At 43.5% G+C, this 22289-nt stretch overlaps 1 protein-coding gene across 1 annotated transcript in view; it reads right to left on the bottom strand.

Annotated features, from left to right (window-relative positions):
- The window catches only part of LOC125456615 (probable voltage-dependent R-type calcium channel subunit alpha-1E), a 714016-nt gene that overhangs the window by 642971 nt on the left and 48756 nt on the right, over positions 1-22289 (bottom strand). The window lies entirely within an intron of this gene.

The raw sequence follows: 22289 nt of genomic DNA on the forward strand, positions 1-22289 counted from the left end.
AATTACAACAAGCTTCCAAGTTCAGCAGGTAAAGGAAGGAAATGCAAATTGAATGTTGCTTCTTATTTCAGAGTGAATGGAATATAAAAGTGGGGGTGGTTTGCTAGAACCATTACAGTAAAACAAAACAGACTCACAACCCTCTAAGAGAAGAAATTCCTCCTTATCTCAGTCTTAAGTTTTGTTCTGAGTCTATGCATTCTGGTCCTGGATTGTCCCATGAGGGGAAGCATCTTCTCAGTATTTATCCTGTCAAGACCCTTAAGAATCCTACAGGTTTCAATGAGATCACCTCTCATTCTTCTAAACTCCAGACAGTAGCTTTCCAACCTGTTTAGCCTTTGCTCATAAGACAAACCCTCTACACCAGGGATCATACCAGTGAATGGTGAGGACTGTACTCTGGGTGGGGGATTTCAATATCCATCACTAAGAGTGGCTTGGTAGCAGCATGACTGATTGAGCTGGTCAGGTCCTAAAGGACATAGCTGCTAGACTGGGTCTGCAGTAGGTAGGGAAGGAACCAACAAGAGGGAAAAACATATTTGATCTCATCCTTATCAATCTGCCAGCTGCAGTTACATCTGTCTATGACAGTGTCAGTAAGAGTGACCATCGCACAGTCCTTGTGGAGACAAAGACCTGCCTTCACATTGAGAATAACTTTGTTCATGCTGTGTGGCGCTATCATTGTGCTAAATGGGACAGACTTTGCACAGATCTAGCAACTCAAGACTGGGCATCCATGAGGCGCTGTGGGCTATCAACAGTAGCAGAATTGTGCTCTAGTATAATCTGTGACCTCATGGCCTGGCATATACACCACTCAACCACTACCATCAGGCCAGGGAATCAACCCTGGTTCAATGGAGAGTGCAGGAGGGCATGTCAGGAGCAGTACCAGGCGTAACTGAAGATGAGGTGTCAACCTGGTGAAGCCACAAAACAGGACTTCTTGCACGCAAAACACCATAAACAGCAACTGATAGACAGAGCTCAGTGATCTCTCAACCAACGGATCAGATCTAAGCTCTGCAAGTCCTGCCAATCCAGTCGTGAATGGTGGTAGACAATTAAACAACTCACTGGAGAAAGATGATCCATAAATATCCCCATCCTCAATGATGGAAGAGCCTGGCACATCAGTGCAAAAGATGAGGCTGAAGCTTTTTGCAACAATCTTCAGCTAGAAGTGCCGAGTGGATGATCCATTTCGGCCTCTCCAATGGTCGCCAGGATTACAGATACCAGTCTTCAGCCAATTCGATTCACTCCACATGATATCGAGTAGTGGTTGGAGACACTGGATACTGCAAAGGCTATAGGCCCAGACAACATTCTGGCAATCATCCTGAAGACTTGTGCTTCAGAATTTGCTGTTTCCCCTAGCCAAGCTGTTCCAGTGCAGATACAACACTGGCATCTACCCTGCAATGTGGAAAATTGCCTAAGTATGTCCAGTCCAGAAAAAGCAGGACAAATCCAACCTGGCCAATTACCACCCTATCAGTCTCCTTTCAATCACCAGGAAAGTGATGGAAGGTGTCAGTAACAGTGCTATCAAGCAGCACTCGCCCGGCAATAGCCTGCTCAGTGACACTCAGTTTGGGCTCCTCCAGGGCCACTCAGCTGCTGACCTCAGTACAGCCTTAGTTCAAACATGGACAAAAGAGCTGAATTCCAGAGGTGAGGTTAGAGTGACAGCCCTTCACATCAAGGGTGCATTCAACTGAGTGTGGTCACAAGGAGCCCCGGCAAAACTGAAATCAATAGGCATCAGGGGGCAAACACTCCGGTGGTTGGAGTCATACCTGGCACAAAGCAAGATGGTTGTGGTTGTTGGCGGTCAGTCATCTCAGCTCCAGGGCATTTCTTCAGGAGTTCCTCAGGGTAGTGTCCTCAACCCAACCATCTTCAGCTGCTTCATCAATGACCTTCCCTCCATCATTAGGTCAGAAGTGGGTATGTTTGCTGATGATTGCACAATATTCAGCACAATTTGCAACTCCTCAGATACTGAAGCAGTCCATGTTCAAATGCAATTCAAAACTCGACTGGCCTCACCACATAAACACAATGGCTACAAGAGCAAGTCAGATGCTGGAATACTGCAGCAAGTAACTCACTTTCTAACTCCTCAAATTTGTCCACCATCTACACGGCACAAATCAGGAGTGTAATGGAATACTCCCCCCTTGCCTGGATGAGTGCAGCCCCAACAACGCTCAAGAAGTTTGACACTTCATCCACAATCATCCACACCCTCCGCCACCGACAATCAGTAGCAGCAGTGTGTATTATCTACAAGATTCACTGCAGAAATTCACCAAAACTCCTTAGACAGCACCTTCCCAAACCATAACCACTTCCACCTAGAAGGACAAGGGCAGCAGATATATGGGAACACCACCACCTTCAAGTTTCCCTCCATGCCACTCACTATCCTAACTTGGAAATTCATTGCTGTTCCTTCACTGTCGCTGGGGAAAAACCTGGGTATTCTTTCTATATTGGCATTGTGGGTTAACACACAGCAGGTGGACTGCAGGGGTTCAAGAAGGCAGCTCACCACCACCTTCTCAAGGGCAACTAGGGATGGGCAGTAAATGCCGGTCAGCCAGCAATGCCCACATTCTGTAAATTAGTAAGAACAAAAATTCTCTGAATTGCCTCTAATGAAATAATATCTTCCTTGAAGCAAGGAGACCAAAACTGCTTTCATTTCTCCAGATGTGGTCTCAGCAGCACGTTGCACAGTTCATAATCGTAGAATCCCGACAGTGTGGAAGTGGGCCATTCAGCCCATCAAGTCCACACCAAACCTCCAAAGAGCATCACACCCCTTACCCTATCTCTACATTTCCCACCCTAGACTATGTGCAATTTAGTGTGGCCAATCCACCTTACCTGCATATTTTTGGACTGTGGGAGGAAACTAGTGCACCTGGAGGAATCCCACACAGACAGTTGCCTGATGCCGGAAATCCTGGGTCCCTCGCACTGAGACAGCAGTGCGAACCACTCAACTACCCTGCTGGTTGCTGTAAGATTTCTCCATTCTTGTTCTCAATCCTTTGAAATAAGGTGAACATTCCATTTGACTTAGCTTTTTCTTACTGCACCTGTGCGTTAGCTTTCTGTGTTGCATGGGCAATTCTTTTGTGTTGCAGCTTTCTGCAATTTTACTCTATTTAAATAATATTCCATGCTTTTGTTCTCGCTTCCAAACTGAACAACTTCACATTTTCCCACATTATATTCCACTTGCCAACATTTTGCACACATACCTCACCTATCAATCTCTCTCTGTAAACTATTTGTATTTCTCTTGCGGCTTGAATTTCTACCTATTTTAGTATCGCCTGCAAATTTGGTGACAGTAAATTGTTTCCTTCCTCCAAGTCATCTATACATATTGCATACAGTTGTGGTCCCAGCACTGATCCCTGTGGATCCACTGGGGTTTATAGGTGGCCAATCTGAGAAAAAACACTTTATCCCCTCTTGTTGTTTCAAGCCCGGAATACATGGGTAACTGGGTAGAAGAGTTTGTGGAAGATTTGTAACTAAGTAGATGGTGATGTGAAAGTTGGGTGACTGGGTAGGTTGGGTTCTGTTTGGTCATTTCAGGGGATGTGGCTATCTCTAGCTGGGCCAGTGTTTCTCATCCAACCCTAATTGTAAAGTCACCAAGTCCATGCTAAGCCTTTTACGCTACTCCCACTTTCCCACACTATTGTTTGTATGTTATGATACCTCAAGTAATCATCCAAGTTTTTTTTTAAATGTTGTGAGGTTTCCACCTCAACTATCCTCCCAGGCAGGACATTTCCAGAGCACGCACTACCCTATGAGTAAAAATCTTTTCCTCAAATTCCCTCTAATTCTCCTGCCTTTCACATGAACTATATGTCAACTTTTCATTGATCCTCTGGCTAAAAGGAACAGCTGCTTTCTATTCATCCTGTGCATTCCCCTGTTAACCCTATACGGCTCAGAGATTTGCTAAAGGTCTGTAGCTTCCATTATCGGTGAGGTTGTAGACTTGCTCACCAAGCTGGCTTGTTCTCATTCAGACATTTTGTCACCATGCTAGGTGACATCATCAGTGGAGCCTCCAATGAAGCGATTCTTGGGATTTACACTGGTTGGCTCGTTATGGTGAGTCAAGTCATTTCCGATTTTGATCTATATGGGTTTGTATATGGGGTCCAATTCTATATGTTTGTTGATTGCATTACGGGTGGGGAACCATGCCTCTAAAAATTCCCATGCGTGTCTATGTTTGGCTTGGGCTACCATGGTTACTTTGCTCCAGTTAAACTGATGGCCTTCATTGTCTGCATGCACCGATACAGATCAAAATCAGAAATGACATGGCTCACTATAACGAACCAACCAGTGTAAATCCCAAGAATTGCTTCATTGGAGGCTCCACTGATGATGTCACCTAGCATAGTGACGAAATGTCTGAATGAGAACAAGCCAGCTTGGTGAGCAAGTCGACAACCTCAACCTTATACACCTCTATCAGGTCCCCTCTCAACCCTCTCTGCTCCAAAGAAAACAACCCAAACTTATCCAGCCTCTCTTCAGTGCTGAAATGCTTCATCCCAAGCAACATCCAAAAGTGTTTGACTCTTAACTGCTCTCTGGGCAATTAGGGATGTGCAATAAATGCTGGCCTAGCCAGAGACACTCTCATCCCATGAATGAATAAAACAGTATAAGAAAACCTGCAGAGATACACCAAGATGGACAATGTTAGTCAAATATAATGAAGACGTGGGAAAACCAGCACTGATAAAACAAAATCCTTCCCAGTTAACCCTGTACCAACAAGATCAGGTGGAAATAGAAATTCAATACTTGCTGAAAAAGTCACCTGATTGAACCTAACCTAAGCAGTTGGGTTTCACCGATGGTATCTACAAGATTCTGCAAAGATTACAGAAAAGCAAATGCAATAAAGAAAACAGATTTATACCCAGTTCATGAAAACAAAACACAAAATATTTCAGATGCTGGAAATCAGAAAGGAAAATAGAAATTTCTGGGGAAACTCAGCACGCCTAAAGGAGGGTCACTAGACCTGAACCATTAACTCTGCTTTTTCCTCACAGATGCTGACACATCTGCTGAGCTTTTTCAACAATTTCTGTATTAACTTCATACCCAGTGCCTTGGTTATATAATGGTATCGATAGGATTGACAGTGTTTCATTTTGTTCGAGATTGATCTATCAACAAGATATTGACAAGCACCATTAACATTAGGAGCTAAATAGACATCACCCTTTGATGCACCAAATGGGTTGTAATGCTGTTTCCTCAGAGCACTGAGGCTTTAAAACACCCCAGCTACATTCCCAAGACTGAAGAATCAAGATGGAGGCGAAATTCTGAAATGTGTAGCCTATTTAGACAATGTTGTAATGTACAGTAAATACATGTAAAGCAAATAGAAGACTTGTATTGCCCTGAATGGTGAAAGCGATGGCTCCTAGGAATTCCTTTTCCTAAAACTAATCAGGAAATCATAAGATTTCCATGGATATGTGTCTTTATTGGAAATCTTTGCTTAATGTCAGCACAATAACCGTAATTTAAGTTTGATGCAAAAACTGGAAAAGGTGGTCTGGTCAGCAGAGTGTCAAAACTTTGTGAAGCTAAAGGCAACATTAATAAAGGAAGCAGTCTGGCTGCTCCCGTACCTAACGTTTTAAAATAATAAGCGATGCTAGTGACTTGAGGTACAGTTCATGCAAGGCAATGAACCAGGGATAGAGAAGACAGTGGAGTACTTTTCTCAGAGGCTAAACCAATATCTGAAGAAGTACTCAATACTGAAAAAGGAGAGTTTGGGATTATTATTGGTTTTTCAACATTTTGCAGTTCATGTCCCTCACAATTACAAAGAAACTCTAACATAAACCAACAATAGCCCCTTATCTCTTGTGAGAAATTTAAAACTCAAAATGCAGATTATTTTGATAGAGCTTATTTCATCAAACTTTATGGTATCAAAATTGTTCACATTGCTGGAAAAGATAATGTAATAGTCAGTGCATTATCAAGAATGTAATTATGCTGGAACAATATAAGAATTTGAGAGGGAACATAACAGGAAACTGTACGAATCACACAAAGAATCAAAGAGGATGACGGGCATAATTCATTTTTGTTTTATTGCGCATATGTCACGTTTAGCTTGAGATGAAACCCATTTTAAAAAAGGCTTCTTATCTTTTACAAGAGTTGGAGGTATGCAAGGGACCAGATCTGCTTTTTCTTTTGGATAATAAACTGAAAATATAGACTGCTTTATAGCTCAGGAGAGTTTCTGCAACTTGACAATCAAGTAGAATTGTGTGCTGTACACTGGTCATGCATGAATATGTTACTTTTTGGCAGTGGTAAGGCGGATATTATCTGGGACAGTGTGGCACAAAGAGTCTTTGATTAAGGAGAAGCTGCTGGATGACAGCCTTCAACTTGGTCTGTCTACAGCTTGTTACAATGCTGTGGGAGCAGTGTTCTCAGAGATGGAGGCAATAGTGACATGGTAATTTCACCAGGTCAGTCAGCCAGAGACCTGGAGTCATATTACTGGGATCATAGGTTCAAGTCTCACCTTGATCACAACAAAAAAAAAATCACACTGAAAGCTAGTGACCATGAAACTATCTTCAATGGTCCATTAATATCCTTTGGGATATTTGCCATTCTCACCTAGTCTGGTCTACATGTGACTCCAGATCCACAGCAATGTGACTGACTCTTAACTCTCCTCTGAATTGGCTTGGAAAGCCACTTGAGAATTAGGGCAATAGATGCTGCCCTAGCTGGCATCCCATCCAAGAATTGTATATGTACATACATATAAAAAACAGTGAACTCAGATATGTCCAGAAGCCTGAAAGCACGAAGCACTTCTCTCTGTAAGTAAAGAAAAATTGAAGACTGAAAAGAAAGAATTCTCTCCCAGTCCCTTATAAACCTCAATAAATCCATACTCAGTCATAGTTATGGAGCCATAGAACCATGCAGCGCAGAAACAGACCCTTTGGTTCACCAGCCCATGCCAATCATAATCCCGAATCAAACTAGTTGCACCTGCCAATGCTTCGCTCATGTCCATCCAAACATTTCTTATTCGTGTGCTCATCCAAATGTCTTTTAAATGTTGTAACTGTATCTGCATCCACCACTTTCCTCTGGAAGTTCATTCCACATATGAATCACTTTGTGTAAAAAAAAAAAGTTGGCCCTCATGTCCTTTTAAAATTTTTCTCCACCTAACTTAAAAATATGACTCCTAGTCTTGAAGACTCCCATCCCATGGAAAGGACACCTGCCATTCACTTTATCTATACCCCTCATGATATTAAAACTTCCAGAAGATCACCTCTCAACCTCCTAAGCTCCAGTCAAAAACGTTCCAGCCTCTCCTTATAACTGAAGCTTACCCTTATGAACCTCAAAAAGCTCCTCATTCAGTCCCTAATAAACCTCAATAAGGTCCTCCCTCTGTCCCTAATGACCCTCAATAAAGGTCCTCGATTAATCCCTTATAACTTGCAATAAGGGCTTCACTCAGTCCCTCATAACCCTCGACAAAGTTTTCTCTCTCAGTTCCTTGAGCCTTAGCTAACGTTCTTTATCTCTAACATATGAATCCTCCATTAGAGTGTATCAGGCTATGATGGATCTGCATTATGGCTTTACAACACAGATATGTTGCTTGTTTCTTAGTGATAAGAACGTTGCTCAGTACAGCCTGACCAGAGATCTGTAGAGTTTGGTCATGATCACTTTTGATGAATACTCTACTCCTGTATCCAAGCAGATCTGCATTGCATTGACAGAATTGTATCGTTTCCACCCACACAGCTCAAGCTGAATTCAGCTTTGCCATGGCTTCTGATGAGTAGTTCAGCATCTAGATTGTATTTGGATTCATTCCTGTGTTTGCTGCGCATAGCAAGATCACAACAGGAGTGGGCTGCTTCATTTAATCCAACAGCTTGCCTGATGTGGAGCTCAAGTCCAAAACCAATCCCATTCTTTAGAGCAGCTATGAGGGCAATGTTTCAGGCAGAAAAGGTGGCCCAGAAAATAGGTTGAAAACACAAAATGAACACCTAACAGACAGAGATTGATTGTTCAACACTGGTGGGAGACTGAAAGGTAAAGTATGTAAAAGCATTATGCCAGGAGAGTATAAGAATATGGAATCTTACAATCACCTCAGCCCATTGTATCTTTTCTGGCTCTCAGCAAGGACAACTAGGGATGGGCAAGAAATGGTTGTCAGCCAGCGACACCTACATCCCACAAATGAATAGAAAATAAAAGATCAAATCAACTTGCTCCAACTCCTCTGTGGCCTTGCTGTATTCTGTAGCTTCAGGTAACAGCCCAATTCTGTCTTGAAAGCCCTAATTGATACTGCACCCCCCATCTCATTCTCAGGCAACACATTTGAAACACTCCCTAGGTAGAATTGGTCTTCACACATTGCTTTTCAAATCTCATTTAACCTGTATCCTCTCCTTGTCAACCCAGCCACCAAAAGGAACAATTTCTCCCCTGTTTAAGCTGACCAGACACGTACTGATTTTGGATGCCACTATCATTCGGCCAACTCTTGGCTTTGGATGGCTCCTCTTATGAGGTGGGGTTGAACAGATATGCGGAGTTTTGTACAATGAAAGGTAACCTTATCGAAAGATGGACAGCTCTGAGTAGATCAGTCATAGAATGCCTTAGAATGTGGAAGAAGGCCATTTGGCCCATCAAGTCTACACCAACCCTATGAAGAGCATCCCACCCAGACTCACCCTCTACACCATCCCTCCATTTCCTAACTTCAACACAACAGGCAAATTAGCGTGGCCAATCCACCTAATCTGCACATCTTTGGACTGTGGGAGAATGTGCAAACTCCACACAGAGAGTCACCTGAGGGTGGAATTGAACCCAGATCCCTGGTGCTGTGAGGCAGCAGTGCTAAACATTGAGCCACCATGCTGGACTTGATGGACTGTCTCCCCTCATGGGGGAGTCTCAAGCTAGGGGAGTATCGTTTTAAAATAAGGGGGCTCCCCTCTTAGGTGGAAGAGTTTCTTCTCTCAGAGGAATCTATGAAATTCTTCACTCCAGACAGCAGTATATAATATATAATATCATGAGGTCAGTGAATGCTGAATTGGACAGTTTCGACTGACAAGGGATAGCCAAGAAAGTATCATTGAGACAACAGTCAGACTTAGTTGTGAATTTACTGATTGCGGAAGTAGATTTGAAGAGGCAAATGGCTGCCCACTTCCAATGTTCCTGTTATCCAATCTCCTCTCATCCTTCTCTCCTGTAAGGAGAACAGACCCGGCTTCTCCGACCTACTCACCCAACTGATCATTATTAATAGAACTATTTCCACAAGTCTTTCCTGAATTACTTCTAGTGCTATTACAGTGTTCCCAAAGGGTGGTGCCCATACTGGGCACAGTACTCCAGCTGAGGTCAATACTGTGCCATCGAGATAGGTGCTCCATGTTTTTTCAACACTTCCTCAAACTGCCCTCACACCTTCTATAATTTGGCTGTAATTTCTCTGAGATCCCTCGACCCAGTACTTCATTATACAATGCTACCTTTTGTTTTACGTTGCCCCTGCTCTTCTTCCTTTCAAAATGAAACACTTCACACCTATCTGCATTTCATCTTCATCAGACATTTATCCACCCATTCCACCTGTCCCCTCAAACTCCATCGCTATCCTTATAGCAGTCTGCAGTGTTTTCAGGTTCTGTGTCCTCTTCACAATCAGAAATTATGATTTCATTAACATTAATCATGAAAAGTAACGACCCTAAAGAGACCACATTTTATACCTTCACTATTATTTTCTGCTTTCTACCACCCAGTCAATTTTGTATCCACGCTATCAATGGGCCTTGCATCCCACGCTGGCTTTCACTTTGCTGGCAAGCCAGTAATGTGGCACTTCATCAAATGTCTTCTGGAAATCCTTCTACATCTCATTAACTGGCTTGCCCCCATCAACCTTGAAAAGCTGAATTAAATTAGTTTTGCTTGTCTAGTTATATATGGGAGGTTGATTGTCTTGTGATTTGGGGGAGGTGATGGCCTAGTAGTATTATCATTATTAATCTGGAGACCTGGGTTCAAATCCTGCTATTGCAGAAGTTGGAATTTGAATTCAATAACAATCTGGAATTAAAAGTGTAATGATGGCCATGGAACCATTATCAATTTTCAGGAAAAAGCCATCTGGTTCACTAATGTCCTTTAGGGAAGGAAACTGCTGTCCTTACCTGGTCTGGTCTACATGTGGCTCCAGATCCATAGCAAAGTTGTTGACTCTCAACTGTCCTTAGGACAATTAGGGATGGGCAATACATACTGGCCTGAATGAATGAATAAAAATCAAATTCCCCTTAACAAGTACATTTTATCAATGGAGTGTTTATTTTGTCCAAATTATTATTATTTCTAAATGAATTCCCAGCACTAGCGTTGAACTGGTTGGCCGAGAGTAGCTGCATTTATTTTGTTCGTGTGGCTTTATCTTTAGATTCTTCTTTGAGCACGGCTATAATATTCACAACTCTCCAGTCCTCTCGCCACCCAGAACTTGTATCTAATGAGCAATGCAAGAATGTAGTTTATGCCTCCTCACTTACATGCACAATATTTTTAGCAGCCTCAGATGCATCTCATTCTGTCCTGTTGACTCATCAACTTGAAGTACCACCAGCCTATCTGAAACCTCCTCTGTGTCAATTTTTAGCCTATCCAATATCTGATCTACGTCCTCTCTCACTATGACAGCAGCTTGGTTGTTGACAAAGATAGATACAAAATATTCATACAATGCGTCAGCCATGCCCGTCTTTGAATGTATAAATCCCCTTTTCATTTTGCAATTGGATCCATGTCCATTTTCACTTTTTATATGCTTATCAAAGACTTTTGGACATTTTAAAATGTGAACTGCCAATCTCTTCTCCTGCACCTTCTTTGTTTCTCTTATTCCTGTTTGCAGATCGTCTCTGAAAGTTCTATGTTAGCTTCATCTTGCTCTTTATTTCTTTTTCATTCATGAAATTCTAAAGTTGTTTGTCCTACCTTTCTTCCACATCAGAATCAATCTTCACTATACCCAACAGTTCTCCTCTTGTTCTTTTATAGTCTTGCTGTTAAACCTTGTTCCTAATTTATTGGATCCAAGTTCATTCTCATCCACAGAAAAGGGTGCAGAAATGATTGACAAAGATGTTGCTGGGACTGGAGGGTTTAAATTATAAGGACAGGTTGGATAGTCTGAGGCTATTTTCCCGAGAGTGTAAGGGGCTGAGGAGTGACATTATAGAGGTTTATCAAACCATGACGGCATAGATAAGGTGAGTATTCAAGGTTTTTTCCCAAGGATAGGTGAGTCCAAAACTAGAGGCAACAGATTTATGGTGAAAGGGGAAAGATGTCAAAGGGAACTGGGGGCAACTTTTTCAGACAGAAGGTGGTGTGTACATCGGATGAGCTGCCAGAGAAAGCGATCGAGGTGAGTACAAGACGGAAGTTGAGTGAGGACTTGATTGAGGTATACAATGTCATGAGAGGTATAGACAGGGTAGATAGCAAGAAGCTTGTTCCCAGAGTGGGGGACTAAATTATTAGGGGTCACGATTTCAAGGTGAGAGGGTAAAAGTTTAAAGGAGATAGTTGTGGAAAGTTCTTTACACAGAGGGTGGTGGGTGCCTGGAAAGTGTTGCCAGCAGAGGTGGTAGAGGAAGCATGATAGTGTCATTTAAGGTGTATCTAGACAGATACATGAATGGGCAGGGAGCAGAGGGATACAGGTCCTTGGAAAATAGGTGACAGGCTTAGATAGAGGAGCTGGATCGGCACAGGCTTGGAGAGCCGAAGGGCCTGTTCCTGTGCTAATTTTCTTTGTTCTTTGTTCTTTGTACAATTACAAAATTTAAGTGGTACATGGTGAGGAAAGGTTAAAGGGAATATAGGCCAAAGGCAAGCAATTGGAACTAGTTCAGTTTAGGAAACCTGTTTGGAATGGACAAGTTGGACTGAAGGGTCTGCTTCCATGCTGTATGAATCAATGACTCAATGACTCTATATTAGACTTAGTAATGAGCAAATATGACAGTGCCGAGGGGATTGGAAAAGAATGGTGTGGGCAATGTGTCAAAGGTTGGAGACAGGTCGAGAGGGACAAGGATGGAGAGATTACCGCAGTTATATGGCAGGTCAGATGTGAGTTCAGTCAAAGTCTCACACCCAAAATGACAAGAGTTCCTGGTGGCTTTGACCTACAGAATGCTGAGCATAGATAATTGCGCAGATGTCCATTTGTACTGTCCAGCAGGGACAGGGGTGGTCAGAGATAATGGGAACTGCAGATGCTGGAGAATTTGAAATAACAAAGTGTGGAGCTGGATGAACACAGCATGCCAAGCAGCATCTTAGGAGTACGAAAGCTGACGTTTCAGGCCTAGACTCTTCATCAGAAAAGGGTTTTCTGATGAAGGGTCTAGGCCTGAAACGTCAGCTTTTGTGCTCCCAAGATACTGCTTGGCCTGCTGTGTTCATCCAGCTCCACACTTTGTTACCAGGGACAGGGGTGGTGCTTTATTTTCTCGGGGGTCAGAGTCCCTGGCTGGTTTCCTCTGTGACACTATTGGTCCAGAAACTAAGTGGCAAGATGCAGCCAGGCTCAGCAAAGATCGGAAAATGCAAGCCATTGTTCAGTAATGAAGAGATTTCACAGCAACATATGCTTGGGGTGACATGTATTTATACAGTAGCTCCCCGAAGAGCCATTAACAAATGAAATGATACTGTTTTAAAATAAATGAGTCACGAATATGTAAATCCATCTTTAAACTGGTGATTAATGCAAATTGAGCAGATGAAGAAAACTGCAGGTTTGATTAACACCAAGTCTATCACTCGACCTACTGAAGAGGTATGAACTGACGCATGACTGGCTTGAAAATAATGTACAGAGACTAGAATTTCTGCGAAGGCTTAAAGGATCCCCTTCAGAGATTTTACCTCTACAGCCCTGCGCAGTTTCCAGGTCCTACTCCACTTCTTCCACAGCTGCTGACTAGCCCATTATTGATTTCATAGAGTCATAGAGATCTACAGCACAGGAAGAATACCCTGCTGTCCATCACTTCCACACCAGCCAAAAACAACAATCTAATTATTCCAATCCGATTTTCCAGCACTTGGTATAGCCCTGTATGTCTTGGCATCGCAAATACACATCTAAATACTTCTGCAAAGTGATGAGAATTTCTGCCTCTCCCACCCTAACAGGCTGTGAGTTCCAGATTCCCACCACCTTCTGGTTGAAAGGGTGTTTCCTTAGGTTCACTCTAAACCTCCTGCCCCTTAACTTAAATCTATGCCCCCGGTGATTAATCCCTCCATCAAGGGGAAAGGTTCCTTCCTGTGTATCCTATCTATGTCCCTCATAATTTTGTACATCTCAATTATGTCCCCTGTCAATCACCTCAGCTCGAAGGAAAACAACCCCAGTCTGTCCAATCTCTCTTCATCACTGAACCTCTCCAGAACAGGCAGCATCCTGGTGAATCTCCTCTGCACCCTTTCCAGCACTATCACATCCCTCCTAAAATGTGGATTCAGAGCTGCACAAAGGGCATTGGGTGCTGAGAATCTGATGCAGAAACAGAATTAGCTGGAGGAACTCAACAAGGTCTGGCAGCATCCATATAGAGAAACAGAGTTAATACTTTAGATCCAGTTACCTTCTTCAGAACTGATATTAGCTGTAGAGGGTTACTGGGAGGAGGAACTAACAGGCAGAGGAAGAGCCCAGAGAAAGAGAGAGAGAACAGCCTTCTGTGGTGTACATTCAGACCAAGTTCCCTCAGATCCTCGATACTTCCCAGGATCCTACTATTCATGTATTCCCTTGCCTTGTTTGTCCTGCCCAAGTGCATCACCTCTTATTTATACAGATAGAATTCCATTTGCCACCAATCAGCCTATCGATATCCTCCTCTAACCTAAGGTTAATCTCCTCACTGTTTACCATGCCACCATTTTTCGTATTGCTTGCAAGCTTGCTGATCAACCCTTCTACATCAAGTCTAAATCATTTGTATAAACCACAAACAGCAAGGGCCCCAACACTGAACCCTGTGTGACCCCACTGAACACAGACTTCCAGTCACAAAAGCAGTCTGTTTCCTGCCAGTCAGCTAATTGTGGATCCAGTTTGCCTAATTTCCTTGCATTCCATGGGTTCTTACCTTTGCTCAGTCTCCCATGGGGGCCCTTGTCAAAAGCTTTGCTGCCTCATCTACTCACCTGGTCACCTCCTTAAAATATTTAATCCAGTTAGTCAGACATAACCTCCCCTTAACAAAACCATGCTGACTGTTCTTGATTAATCACTGTCTCTCTCTAAGTACAGATTAATTATGTCCCTCCAGAGTTGTGTCCCAATAGTTTCCTCACTTCTGGGGTTGGACTGACTAGCCTGTAGTTCCTTGGTTTATCACAGAACCCCTACAGCGAGGAAAGAGACAATTCAGCCCATTAAGCCTGCACTGACCCTCCAAACGGCATTCCACCCAGAGCCACACCCCTACCCTACCCTATTCCCATAGCCCCTCATTTTGCATGGCGAATCCACCGAACCGGGCTAGGAGGAAACTGGAGCACCCCAACGATCCCTTTAGATGTGGAGAAAAGGTGAAAACTCCACACAAATAGCCAGCCAAGTCTGGAATGGAACCCAGGTCCCCGGCGCTGTGAGGGACCACTGTGTTGCTGTGCCACTCTTGCTCCCTTCCTGGTCATGGTTTTTCCATGGTTTATTTTATCTGTTGCATCAAATTGGAAGGTGGAGACTTCACGTCAGCCAGTTGGATACTCTGAGTTGGTCACTGTATGTTAAGATGGACCTGGATTGTATGAGCAGTGCCAATGACTCAGTACCAATGCTGCTGGGCTTAGAGACACCGCTGACTCAATGATTCAGCACTTTTTAATTGGGGTTACCCAAGCCCGGCTATCACAGAACAGCCCAGTACAAGTTCTGTTCGGTTATTGTGTTGAGGTGGTGGTGGGTCGGTGGGCAGGCTGGTAGGTCAGGTTTTGTCTGGCCATCTCAGGGGATCTGGGTGTCACTGACTGGGCCAGCATTTCTTACCCAATCCTCATTGCAAAATCACCCCACGTCCGCGCTGACCTTTCCACACTTTACCCATGTTCCCACACTAAGCCCATAGCCATCCTTTACTTCTTTTTTTCATTCACTGGATGAGGGCATCACTGGCTAGACAGCATTTATTGCCCATCCCTAATTGCCCAGAGGGCACTTATGAGTCAACCACATTGCTGTGGGTCTGGAGTCACATGTAGGTCAGACCAGGTCAGTTTCTTTCCCTGATGGACATTAGTGAACCAGATGGGTTTTTTTCCTGACAATCGACAATGGATTCATGGTCATCATTGGATTCTTAATTCCAGATATTTTATTGAATTCAAATTTCACCATCAGCCATGGCAGGATTCAGTACCAGGTCCCCAGAACATTATCTGTGTCTCTGAATTAATAGTCCAGTGGTAATACCACTAGGCCTTCACCTCCCAGGAAAGGTTATGACATTTTAAGTGCTCGCCCACGTACGGTTTTAAAAATTGCAAGATTCCCTACCTGAACTCTCCTCTCCTTCCAGACCCTCACCACCTTCTGGGTAAAGAGATTTTTTTCTTCAAATTCTCTCTGAAGTTCCCGCCTTTCACTTGAAAATGAATACCCCCTTGTTATTGACCATCTGACTAAGGGGAACAGCCACTTTCTATCTAAGCTGTCCATTCCCCTTATAATTTTATACATCTTATTAGGTCCCCTCAAGCTTCTCTGCTCCAATGAAAACAACGTGATCTTATCCAGCCTCTCTACATCACTGAAACGTTCCACCCCAGGCAACACCCTGGTGAATATCCTCTGCACCCCCTCCAGTACAATTACATCCTTCCTATAGTGTGGTGACCAGAACTGCACACAGTGCTCCAGCTGTGGCCTCACTAACATTATAGATAGCTCCATCATACCCTCCCTGCTCTTATAATCTATGCCTCAACTGATAAAGGGAGATGTCCCGTATGCCTTCTTAACTACCCTATTAAACTATCCAGCCACCATCAGGGATCTGTAGTCAAGCATCCCAAGATCCCTCTGTTCCTCTGAGCTTCCTTGTGTCCTGCCATTCATTGAGTATTCCCTTGCCTTGTTCCTTCTTCAAAGTCCATTGCCTCCCATTTATCGAGGTAAAATTCAATCTGCCACTGGTCTGCCCATCTGACCAATCGTTTATGTCCTCCTGTAACCTTCTTCCTCACTGTCAGCCACCTGGCCAATCTTTGTGTCATCCACAAAATTACTTACCATCCTCCCGACATTCTTATCTCCATTACTTATGAATACAACAAACAGCGAATGACCCAACACCAATCGTTGTGGTACACACCACTACACATTGACCTCCAGTCACATGTGATAAGCAGGACAAATGATGCAAAGGTACTGTCTAAAACATAGGTTAGGCCACACAGCCAGAGTATTGTGTACTGTTCTAGGAGGGTTGTGATCATGCTGGAGAGGGTGCAGAGGAGATATACCAGGGTGTTGCCTGGGCTGGACAATTTCAGCCATGAAGAGAGATTGGACAGACTGGGATTGTTTTCCCTTAGAGCAGAGGAGATTGAGAGGGAACATGATTGAAATGTGTAAAATTATGAGGCCCATAGATAGGATAGACAGGAAGAAACTTATTCCTCATCATGGAGAGGACAATGACCCAGGGATCACTGATTTAAGGTAAGGGACAGGAAGCTTAGAGGAGATGTGAAGAAAAGAGATTTCACTCAGAGGATGATGGGAATCTGGAACTTGCTGCCTGTAAGGACGTAGAAGTATTAATGAACAATATTGACATTCCTGGCAATCAACTGTGGATTTGTGGTCTTCATTAGATGGGTGGCACTGTGGCTCAATAGTTAGCACTGCTGCCTCACAGTACCAGGGACCCAGATTCAATTCCAGCCTCAGGTGACTCACTGTGTGGGTATTCTCCAGGTGCTCCTGGTTTCCTCCCACATTCCAAAAAAGTGTAGGTTAGGTGGATTTGCCAATTTAAAATTGCCCATCATGTTCAGGGGTGGGTAAGTTAGGTGGATTAGCCATGAGAAATGTAGGATTATAGAGGAAAAGAGTAGGGAATGGCTCTGGGTCTGATGCCCTTTAGAGGGGTAGTGTGGACTTGTTGGGCCAAATGGCTTATTTCAACACTGTAGGGATTTTATGATTAGACTCTTAATTCCAGATTTTTTTAAAATTGAATTCAAATTCCACCATCTGTTGTGGCAGGGTTTGAACCTTGGTCCTCAAAATGTATCCTGGGTCTCTGGATTAATAGGCCAGCGAAAATACCACTAGGCCATTAGCTCCTTGTTAACAAAGCCTAGGATAACACATGTTTTATTAACCACTCTCAGCAACAACATGAACACAAAATTGTCTGAGTGACAGTATACAAGACAATAATAGTCAATGAATAGTTTCCACGGAAACATTAAAAAAAAGAGCAAGAGTCGGCCATTCAGTCCATCGAGCCTGCTCCACCAATCAATATGACCAGGGTTGATCGTTGATATCAATACACTAATCCCATCTTCCTCCCATATGCCTTGATCCCTTTAGTCACAGCAGTTATATCTACCTTATTCTTGAAAACACGTAATGTTTCAACCCCAACCACTTTCTGCGGCAGTGAATTCCACAGGCTCGCTACTTTCTGGGTGAAGAAATTCCTCTCATCTCAAAAAGTTTATCCCATTTCTTTAAACTATGACCCTTGGTTCTGGAATCACCCACCATTGGAAACATCTTTCCTGTATCTAACCTGTCCAGTCATACTCATCATTGTACAGCACGGAAGCAAGCCCTTCAGCCCACCATGTCTATGCCAACCAACAAACACCAAACTGTACTAATTCTATTTACCTGCACCTGGTCCATGGTCTGCTATGCCCTGGCATTTTAACTGCTCATCCAGATGCTTCTAAAATGTTGTGAGAGAACCTGCCTCCACCACTCTCCCAGCCAGCAAGTTCCATTTTTCTATCATCCTCTGGGCGAAAAAAAAATCTTTCTCAGATCTCCTCAAACCATTTATTCCTCACCTTAAACTTATGCTGTCTGGTTTTTAACCCATTTACCATTTACTCTACACCTCTCATAATTTTGTACACCTCAATCAGATACCCCCACCATCTTCAGCACCTCTCTGCTCCAGGAAAAACACACCCAGCCTATGTAATCTCTCCTCATAACTGACACTTTTCATCAGTGACGACATCCTGGTGAATCTCCTCTGCTCCCTTTCTTGTGCAGTCTTGTTTTTCTGATAGTGTGGTGACCAGAACAGCGCACAGTAATCCATCTGTGGCCAAACCAATGTTTTATAAAGTTGTAACAAGACTTTCTTGCTGTTATACTCCAAGCTCAAGCTAATGAAGGCAAGCATTCTGTATGCCTTCTTCACCACCCTGTCAGGCTGTGCTGACACCTTCATGGATCTATGGACTTGTACAACTAGGTCCCATTGTGCCTCAGTGCTCCCAAGGGACCAACAGATTAATTTGTATATCTTTCCACTTTTAGAACACAGAACATAGGATGTAGAGCAGTATAGCACAGTACAGGCTCTTCGGCCCACGATGTTGTGCTGAACTTTTATCCTAAACCTAAGGTCTATCTAACTTCCACCCCTACCTTATACTATCTTATAATGATTTCTGCAAAATTTATCAGCTGATCAATATCAGCCTGTAGCCTGAGGCCATCCTTCTCACTATCAAGACCATCCACCAATTCTTGTGTCATTTTAGAATGTTATAGGTTTCTGTGGGATCCCCCTCATTGTTCTAAACTCTACAAATACATTCCTAACTGATGCAATCTCTCCTCATTCCTCAGTCCTGACATCCTGGGAATCAATTTGGTAAACCTTTGCTGCATTCACCCTATTACAAGAACATCCTTCCTCAGATAAGGAGATCAAAACTCTATACAAGTACTCCAGGTGTTGGCTCACCAATGCTCTGTATAACTGCAGCAAGGCATCCCTGTTCCTCTTCTCGAAGGAGGCGGGAGCGCAGATTTAAAATAATTTGCAAAAGGAACAGGGGTAATGTGAGAGGGAAAAAAATTCTTTTCGACACAGTAAATAGTTAGAATATGGGGGCTGGTTGGCTTGCAATGCAGAGTAACACCAATAGCACGGCTACCGTTGCCACATCAGCTGAGGCGATAGTGAAGGGTTTTGTTTCCATTATTCATTCAGGATGAGCGTGTCACTGGCTAGGCAGCATTTATTGCCTATCCCTAATTGCCCAGAGGGCAGTTAAGAGTCAACCGCATTGCTTGTGGGGCTGGAGTCACATGTAGGCCAGACCAGGTAAGGATGGCAGTTCCTCCCCTAAAGGACATTAGTGAACAAGATGGGTTTTTCCCAACCATTGGCAATGGATACATGGTCATCATTAGGTTCTTAATTTCAGATATTTATATTGACTTAGAATTTTGCCATTTGCCATGGCAGGATTTGAACCTGGGTCCACAGAACATTATTTCGGTTTCTGGATTAACAGTCCAGCAATAGCACAGCTGGCCATCACCTCCCCCTTGGGTCCCAGCTTCTTGAACACCCCTGACCTGAGATGTGGTGAACTTCAGGTTAAACCACCACCAGCCATCTCTCCCCAGTGAAGAAACAGCACTATGGTAACTTCCCATTTTGGTTAGAGTATGGGATGCATTGCCGGGAAAGTGGTGGAGGCAGATTAAATTGAAAGGGCACTGGAGGGTTATTGTTTAGAAACAGTGTGCAGGGACATGGGAAAAGGCAGGATATTGGTACTAAATAGTACAGCCGGTCTAGATAACAGAACGAGCACAGATACAATGGGAAGAAAGGCCTCCTTTTGTGTTGTAATAATTCATCATGTTGTGTTCCTTCAATGAGCAATGTACATGTAGGCCCAGCTCCTTTTAATTCCTTTACTCAGTTGAGCATTGTCCCTTTTTTTATATTCTGCATCGCGATGTTCTTATGATCAATCACTTCACATTTCTCTGCATTGAACTACAGCCACCATCTGTCCAGTCATTCCACTGACACCTCCCGCCCCGCCCTTCGCATGCCCTTTTTGAAGTTCCTACACTGTCCTCCTTGCAATTCACGGCACTTTCAGGTTTTGCATCATCTGCAAATTCAGAAATCTGCCACCAAGTTGTTAGAAACGTATAACAACAGAACGTGGGTGTATACCAGGTGAAGATGGGAAAATCATGTTTGGAAGTGACGCAGTGGCAAAAGATAATATAAATGAATTGCATAATGATCCAAACTGAGCGAGTGCTGAAGAGATAGAGGTAAATCACAGTTAGAGGGAAGTGCCAATGCTAGAGATTCTGTAATAATAAAGTGTGGAGCTGGATGAACACAGTAGGCAAAGCAGCATCAGAGGAGCAGGAAAGCTGATGTTTTGGGCCTGGACCCTTCTTCAGGAAAGAAAAATCACAGAATCTCTACAGTGCAGAAAGAAGTCGTTTGACATTCCAATCTGTACTGTTCTCCAAAGAGAACATAGAACATAACAGCAAAGTACAGGCCCTTCGGCCCTCGATGTTGTGCCGACCTGTCATACCGATCTTAAGCCCATCTAACCTACACTATTCCATGTACGTCCATATGCTTATCCAATGACGACTTAAATGTACCTAAAGTTGGCGAATCTACTACCGTTGCAGGCAAAGCGTTCCATTCCCTTACTACTCTCTGAGTAAAGAAACTACCTCTGACATCTGCCCTATATCTTTCACCCCTCAATTTAAAGCTATGCCCCCTCGTGCTCGCCGTCACCATCCTAGGAAAAAGGCTCTCCCTATCCACCCTATCTAACCAGCTCATTATTTTATACGTTTCAATTAAGTCACCTCTCAACCTTCTTCTCTGTAATGAAAACAGCCTCAAGTCTCTCAGCTTTTCCTCGTAAGACCTTCCCTCCATACCAGGCAACATCCTAGTAAATCTCCTCTGCACCCTTTCCAAAGCTTCCACATCCTTCTTATAATGCGGTGACCAGAACTGTACACAATACTCCAAGTGCGGCCGCACCAGAGTTTTGTACAGCTTCACCATAACCTCTTGGTTCCGGAGCTCGATCCCTTTATTAATAAAAGCTAAAACACTGTATGCCTTCTGAACAGCCCTGTCAACCTGGGTGGCAACTTTCAAGGATCTGTGTACATGGACACCGAGATCTCTCTGCTCATCTACATTACCAAGAATCTTACCATTAGCCCAGTACTTTGCCTTCTGGTTACTCCTACCAAAGTGCATCACCTCACACTTGTCTGCATTAAACTCCATTTTCCACCTCTCAGCCCAGCTCTGCAGCTTATCTATGTCTCTCTGCAACCTACAGCATCCTTCGTCACTATTCACGACTCCACCGACCTTAGTGTCATCTGCAAATTTACTAACCCATCCTTCTACGCCCTCATCCAGGTCATTTGTAAAAATGACAAACAGCAGTGGACCCAACACCGACCCTTGCGGTACACCACTAGTAACTGGTCTCCAGGATGAACATTTCCCATCAACTACTACCCTCTGTCTTCTTTCAGCAAGCCAATTTCCGATCCAAACTGCTATATCTCCCACAATTCCATTCCTCCGCATTTCGTACAATAGCCTATTGTGGGGAACCTTATCGAACGCCTTCCTGAAATCCATATACACCACATCAACCGGTTTACTCTCATCTACCTGTTTGGTCACCTTCTCAAAGAACTCAATAAGGTTTGTGAAGCACGACCTTCCCTTCACAAAACCGTGCTGTCTATTCCTAATCAATTTATTCTTTTCTAGATGATTATAAATCCTATCCCTTTATAACCTTTTCCAACACTTTACCAACAACTGAGGTAAGGCTCACTGGTCTATAATTACCAGGGTTGTCTCTACTCCCCTTCTTGAACAGGGGAACCACATTTGCTATCCTCCAGTCGTCTGGCACTATTCCTGTAGACAATGACGAGTTAAAGATCAATGCCAATGGCTCGGCAGTGTCGTCCCTGGCTTCCCAGAAGATCCGAGGATAAATCCCATCCGGCCCAGGGGACTTATCTA

This window comes from Stegostoma tigrinum, chromosome 8, assembly GCF_030684315.1.
Source record: "Stegostoma tigrinum isolate sSteTig4 chromosome 8, sSteTig4.hap1, whole genome shotgun sequence".
In the NCBI taxonomy this organism is placed as follows: domain Eukaryota; kingdom Metazoa; phylum Chordata; class Chondrichthyes; order Orectolobiformes; family Stegostomatidae; genus Stegostoma; species Stegostoma tigrinum.